Source organism: Etheostoma spectabile, chromosome 4 (assembly GCF_008692095.1).
Source record: "Etheostoma spectabile isolate EspeVRDwgs_2016 chromosome 4, UIUC_Espe_1.0, whole genome shotgun sequence".
Classification (NCBI taxonomy): Eukaryota; Metazoa; Chordata; class Actinopteri; order Perciformes; family Percidae; genus Etheostoma; species Etheostoma spectabile.
The window spans coordinates 31,320,236-31,327,469 of record NC_045736.1 but is presented as its reverse complement, the minus strand read 5'-3'; the positions used below and the strand labels follow the sequence as shown (position 1 = coordinate 31,327,469).

The 7,234-nt window shown below is 44.2% G+C and overlaps 1 protein-coding gene and 1 long non-coding RNA gene across 2 annotated transcripts in view; one reads left to right on the top strand and one right to left on the bottom strand.

Moving 5' to 3' along the window:
- Positions 1-7,234, top strand: part of rims4 (regulating synaptic membrane exocytosis 4) — a gene marked incomplete at its 5' end in the record, with an annotated part of 63,552 nt that overhangs the window by 17,012 nt on the left and 39,306 nt on the right.
- LOC116687790 (uncharacterized) overlaps positions 3,604-7,234 on the bottom strand; it is an 18,238-nt gene continuing 14,607 nt past the window's right edge. Inside the window, exon 3 of the long non-coding RNA XR_004331633.1 lies at positions 3,604-3,684. This is a non-coding gene — a long non-coding RNA (uncharacterized LOC116687790). The remainder of the gene's footprint in view (positions 3,685-7,234) is intronic.

The window sequence follows — 7,234 nt, the reverse complement described above, 5'->3', positions numbered from 1 at the left end:
AGATGTGTCATACTTCCCTCCAGTGTTTACATGTCATTTTTAAGGGACAGGGTTAGAATTCCAGACACTCCGAACACACCAACAGGTGTGAAATCGGAATAAATGCATGCACTTTTTGATGCCCCAATATTTGTGCTCCAAGCCGCCGTGACAGCATCAAACACACACCCTGGCTCACAACTACACCTTCCCTCCATCACTTGTTTCACCGCGGCAGTGCTGCTCAATCACAGAAAGCATTTATTAGCCATATTTATGTGACAGTGAATAGAGCAATGGAGCTAAATGCCTGTGTTCTACTGCTAATTAGATTAGTTTCATTGAAACGAAGTGCGTGTGTAGTCATCTAATGTGATTTCCGGTCTTATTATTGACCAATTGAATTTAGTACTGCTTACATCACCCTTCTGAAACCTCCTGAAGAACCTTCAGTCAGAGAAGCGTCACATGCTTTTCGCCTTTTGCTGCAGTGTCGCTGAATTATTGAACTTGAAGGTGCACACTAGCTCTGATTTCATTTTCTGTGTAGTGTCTTGACGCGATTATCGTGTCTAAAAGTGCATTAACTCTTGCAAGAGAGTTGCACGATGTGTAATTACTGCTGCATGCTGCAGACATTGTTTCCCTTCCTTTTGGTATGTCCATTAAGAGAATGTGTGAACATACAGAATCGAAAGGTGTCTTTATGGTGAGGCATAAAGCTGTACTGCCTGAACCAAGGGGGGAGCAGTAAAAGAGGCACTTCTCACCACATGCGGCACTTTATAGCTGAATGCTGCCTGGTCCAGTCATTATCTGGCAAGATGCTGTTTGTTGCTAGCTGTGCTTATGAGTGTTTGGGGAGCGGTTGATAGCACGAGATTTACCATCTTTGCTGTGTTTTAAAATGTACATTTTGTCATTTCTAATCAATAGTGTCAACATGTTTTCTCTCTGCTCAGCGTTGACAGTTCAAACTGTCACTAAACTGGGATTCCATAAATGGTGCCATAAATGGGCAAAGTTTTATTAGGGCCTCCCTCCCTGCAACCTATGTTTTGTTTTTCATTGACAAAACCCGTGTGCTTCTGTAGGAGTTACTAATGCATATTCATTTTAAAACACAGAACCTTTGCTATCTTTTTACTTATCTATTATTTATCTTTTTTGCCTAGTGTCCATACTACTCCGGCGTTTTCCAAACTTTTGAAAACGCGGCTGACCCTGTTTGAGTTTTAGTCTGGACGGGCGGAAAACACAGACCTTTGGAAATGATTACGCCTCGACATCAGTCTCGAGTATCTGGGGTTAAGTCAACATGGATGTAAAAAAATCACTAGATCACAAATGAGTTCTATGTGTTGCATTAGAAGGCTCCAACAAACGAATGTATTGTGTTCTTAAAGGTCCCATGGCATGAAAATTTTAATTTATGAGGTTTTTTAACATTAATATGAGTCCCCCAGCCTGCCTAGGGCCCCCCAGTGGTTAGAAATGGCAAGAGGTGTAAACCGAGCCCTGGGTGTCCGGCTCTGCCTTTGAGGAAATGAAAGCTCAGATGGGCCGATCTGGAATCTTGCCTCCACTTTCTCTGCTTTCCCACCCATGAGAGAGAGACATCATGGCTTTTAAACAAGCAAAGTGGCAGTTGGTCAAGGCCACACCCCCAGGCTCCACCTTGCCCCCCCCCCCCCCCCCCCCCACTCCTCGACTCAAAATGGCACAAACTAAGGAAAGCTCATTGTGGGACTGGCTCTAGTCGCTGGAATTCTGCACCAAGGCTGAATTTTGGGAACCTCTTCTCATCAGCCAGTCTGAATTAATATCCTCTGTTTGCACCTTGTGACAATTGTGTTTCCTATTTTTCAAATGGTGGGGAATTATTTTCAGAAGGACTCCTCCAGTGGAGCTCACCATGAATTATAAAGAGTCAAAAGCAGCCCGTCTTGATGCCATCTGATACAATAAACATTTTAAACCGTAACAGCTGTTAGGCTTTCAGAGTGTATAAAGCACTCAGAGGGAGGGTGGATGGAGGGGATCACCTAAATAAACTTTACATCGAACTTTGATTTTGTTTTGATTTTGAAATTGTGCAAAATACTGAACATTTTTTATGTAACACATTCTAAAGAAGGTGTCCCTAAACATGGCCTTTCTTTGTTGATGTGAAACCATTTGGGGTTTTTTGTTTGTTTTTACTTGGCTTCAGGAGCCGCATCGTGTATTTGTTGTAGTCGGGTCTTCAGAGAGGTCTTTTCATTTCCAAAAGTCCTTGCTCAGACATTTTCCTAATTTCAAGAAGTCCTTGTTGGAGCCTTTACTTCCATTTTGGACCGGTTATTCCTCCCCACTGCCCTGCAGACTCAAATACAGACCTTGGCAGGAAGAAATCACCAGAGTGCCAGCTATAATAGAGGGGGAGAGGACTCTGTTGTGTGTGTGTGTGTGTGTGTGTGTGTGTGTGTGTGTGTGTGTGTGCTTTCTTCGTCAAAGATCCAGCCAAGATCATGTGAAAATTTATTTCATTGGAAGCACCAACAGAATTGGTCCCCCTTTAAAGTGATTTGCTCTCCCGTCAGCTACACGGTCAAACTGTCCAGCCGCTGCACCCACGTAGAAGAGAGAGAATGAGCACCCACCAACGCCAGGAGACTGCGGTCTGGATTCAAATACATGGTTTTCATCAAGATCTTTTTGGAATGTCACTTAGGTTTATTGTCTGAAACGTCAGGGAGCACACTATAAAGACGTAGTTGTTGAGATCATTTACATAATGTATCGAGCATAAGTCGGATAGGACTCTACATATCTGGACTTTATGTGCATTCCTTGCAAGTCTGTTACATGTTAAACCTATCTTAACATGTAACATTTTTCTCTTTTATATAGACCTTAGTGGTCCCCTAATACTGGATCTTAAGTCTCTTTATATAGACCTTAGTGGTCCCCTAATACTGTGACTGAAGTCCTTTATATAGACCTTAGTGGTCCCCTATACTGATCTGAACTCTTTATATAGACCTTAGTGGTCCCCTATACTGATCTGAAGTCTCTTTTATATAGACCTTAGTGGTCCCTAATACTGTACTGAAGTCTCTTTTATATAGACCTTAGTGGTCCCCTAATACGGTACCTGAAGTCTCTTTTATATAGACCTTAGTGGTCCCCTAATACTGTATCTGAAGTCTCTTTTATATACCTAGTGGTCCCCTAATACTGTATCTGAAGTCTCTTTTATATAGACCTAGTGGTCCCCTAATCTGTATCTGAGTCTCTTTTTATAGACCTTAGTGCCTCTAATACTGTATCTGAAGTCTCTTTTATATACCTTAGTGGTCCTCTAATCTGTATCTGAAGTCTCTCTATATAGACCTTAGTGGTCCTCTAATACTGTATCTGAAGTCTCTTTTATATAGACCTTGGGGTGGGGCTTTGACCGACTGCCACTTTGCTCGTTTGAAATCCATGATGTTTCTCTCTCATGGGTGGGCCAAATTCTCTGGACGGGCAAAGCAGAGAAAGGGGAGGTAATCTTGCCCCTTATGACCTCATAGTAAAAATGTCAAAATGACTTTAGGTCTCTGAGGGTTAAAATATCATTAATATCACTGTGGGGAAATTGTGCGTTTAATCCTTCCCAGCTTCATCTGAGTCTCCTGAAGTTGCCGCTCAGGCGCACTGCGTAGCCTCCAACGTGCATTTCTTGAAGTTGGAATCATGGCAGAGGTAGGAGAAGACAGCGCTCAGGACATTTATCTAGGAGGACTAAATCTGAAGCATGGGCATATTTTTGTTATTATTTCAATCAGGAGAAAAATGTTTGAGGATATGCAAAAAATGTTTATTGTACAGCATAATGAAATGTGCAAAGTCTTTGGCAATTAGATATATTAAAAAATAGCGATGGAGTCTATGTATAGGGATAGAAAACATCCAGATCCCCCCCTCCCGATGGAATCCAGACATCGATGGTGGTGATAAAGGAGCTCAAAGACCAGATCGAAGGAGGCTCTGGACAGACCGTCATCCTGTCTGCCGAACATGAAGGAAAACAGTTGCTGCTAAAGGGACTGAATGCACTTTTAAAAACACTGCGATAATACCGAAAACCGTAATCCTTTTGGTCACTGTAACTTGAGGTTGCATTTTCATACCCTTACATCCTTAATATAATGGAAAGCCTCTCCGGTTGAGAATTCAGTAGTAAAGCTGAATGTGATCTAACTTTGTTACACACAAGCATTTACAGAAGAAGAGAAAGAGAAGAAGAGAAGATTATTTTAATGGAGTCTCGTCCGTCTCACAATGAAGATGAATATCAGCGTTGTAATTCTCTGGCGAATAGTTTATCAGTTTGCTGTATTGCTTCTGTGACACAGTACCTGTCTGTTATGGAGGGGGAGAATAGGTGGTCTTTCCTTTTATTACCGTGCTTTAGTGATGCCCTCCACCTCTTGTTTTATCTCTCTCTAGCCGTATCTCTTCTGTCTCTCTCTCGTTCCTTGTTTTTAATTCTGTCTCCATCTCTTTTTATGTCTCGACAGGTCTTTTTTCAGAGTCCCTCCCTCTTTGTCTCTCCCTCTTCTCCCCATTTGCATCTCGTTGTCTCTCCATCAGAATATATATAAATCAAAGCAGAAGCAAGACACACCAATGTGTATGAAAATGATATGCACTGGAGATATGCAAGTCTGTGTGAGTAAATAATGTATTACCACCGTGTTGTCCTCATATCCTCCCTGCTGCCAGCACACTGAACACATCCCTGGAGAGGTTTCAGGGAGGGAAGGAGATGGCTGACTGGGGCTCAGCCAACGTCCTCACAGTGTTACAAATTCATGACTGATTCACAATCTGTGGTTACATTTAATCTATCACTCCTTAAGTGTTTAGCTGACCTAATACAGTGGCATAAGTACATTAAAAGTACATTAAGTGTGTTGTCCTGCATCGGTCGTAGGCAGGAACTGCAAAAACAAATTAAAACTGACAATGACACTGACAGACAATGTTTTTTCCCTAACAATTTTGGTAATTCCCTGACTTTTTCTCCACCGCCATCCTGAGGTTGACATTTGTAGTTTTGAGTCTCAACGACTATTGGATGACGCCCTCAAGATTCATTGAAAAATGACTTTGGTGATCCTGTAACGTCTTCATCATCATCACTTGGCTCCTCCATCAGGTCAAAATTCCAATTGATCCAACTGGTGACATTCCCATCAGCCTCAGATGTGCTTTGTGTTTAGTGCTAGCTAATGTTAGCATGTTAACACACTATGCATGAATCTAAACATGGTTTATGCACTGGTAATGCTGACAGAGGTTTAATGTTATGGCCGAGTTCTAACTCGGGTGTCTTGGTCTGTTTCCCAACGGTTCCGTAAACTGCCGTTAGCGTCCTTAGCAACAGCGTTAAGTGCTAACCGGGCTCACTGCTAGCTGGCTGGGGGCTTAGTGTGGATGTGTCCCCCGGGCTGTAATGATAGTGGATGGCTGCTAGATAGCAGGGAGCTGACTGTGGACGTGTCCCCGGGGCTGTAATGATAGTGGATGGTTGCTAGTTGGCTGGGGGCTGACTGTGGATGTGTCCCAGGGGCTGTAATGATAGTGGCTGGCTGCTAGATAGCAGGGAGCTGACTGTGGACGTGTCCCCGGGGCTGTAATGATAGTGGCTGTTGCTAGCTGGCTGGGGGCTGACTGTGGATGTGTCCCCGGGCTGTAATGATAGTGGATGGTTGCTAGCTGGCTGGGGACTGACTGTGGATGTGTCCCTGGGCGGGCCTGTAATGATAGTGGTGGTTGCTAGTTGCTGGGGGCTACTGTGATGTGTCCCAGGGGCTGTAATGATAGTGGCTGGCTGCTAGATAGCAGGAGCTGACTGTGGACGTGTCCCCAGGGCTGTAATGATAGTGGCTGGTTGCTAGCTGGCTGGGGGCTGACTGGGGATGTGTCCCGGGCTGTAATGTATGATGGATGGTTGCAAGCTGTTTGGGCTGACTGTGGATGTGTCCCCGGGGCTGTAATGATAGTGGATGGCTGCTAGCTGGCTGGGGGCTGACTGTGATGTGTCCCCGGGCTGCAATGATAGTGGATGGCTGCTAGCTGGGCTGGGGCTGACTGTGGATGTGTCCCGGGCTTGTAATGATTGGATGCTGCTAGCTGGCTGGGGGCTTACTGTGGGTGTGTCCCTGGGCCGGGTCTGTAATGATAGTAGATGGTTGCTAGCTGGCTGGGGGCTGACTGTGGATGTGTCCCTGGGGTTGTAATGATAGTAGATGGTTGCTAGCTGGCTGCTGGCTGACTGTGGATGTGTCCCAGGGGCTGTAATGATAGTGGATGGTTGCTAGCTGGCTGGGGGCTGACTGTGGATGTGTCCCTGGGGTTGTAATGATAGTGGATGGCTGCTAGCTGGCTGGGGTATTACTGTGGATGTGTCCCCGGGGCCGGGTCTGTAATGATAGTGGATGGTTGCTTGCTGGCTGTTGTCAGCTCTCATCCAAACTGAAGCCTTGCAGCGCCGGGAGGCAGACAGACAGAGATATGCTAGCTAGCTAGCTGGCTAAATTACCATTAGATTAGCCGTCTAGCTACACAGTTAACGATGCTGATATATTTGTGGGTTAATAGACCGTTATTAACGGCCTATGGTTAGCCCAGAGTTGTTAGCCGTTAGCTAAAGTTAGAGACCAAGCATTAGCATTAGCATTAGCTACTTGTTTGTCAACCACCACCTTTACAAGTAGGCACAAAGGCACTTTTCCTCTTCAGTCCCCCTACAGGTTGGAAGCGGCATTGTCCATTACTGTTGCCATAACCATTATTCTCATGTCTCATTCAAACGGTGGTTAATGAACCACCAAAACGATTTTGGAAACATTACTTTAAGGTACAAAAGAATTTTTGGTATTGGATCAAATGATATTGAAATCAATCAATATCAATAAATAAGGTCTCTGTATTACTGTGTTGCGAAGTGGGATGTAATCAATGACAAAATGATGTGGCCGGTAAAAAAGTTGTATTACGTTTACTGAGTATAACTCTCGTCCTCCATTTCCAAACCCCCCCCTCACCAAACAAAAAAGAAGGTTTGTATTGAATAGTGGGTAAAAATATGTAATACGAACCGAATCCTGGGTTTGGTGTATCAGTACAGCCCTAGTCATACTTGTATTCTGGGTTTCTACTAGACTGGCTCAACAGATATAAATTACGGGGATAAAATCGGACATAATGCCCATCCCTCACT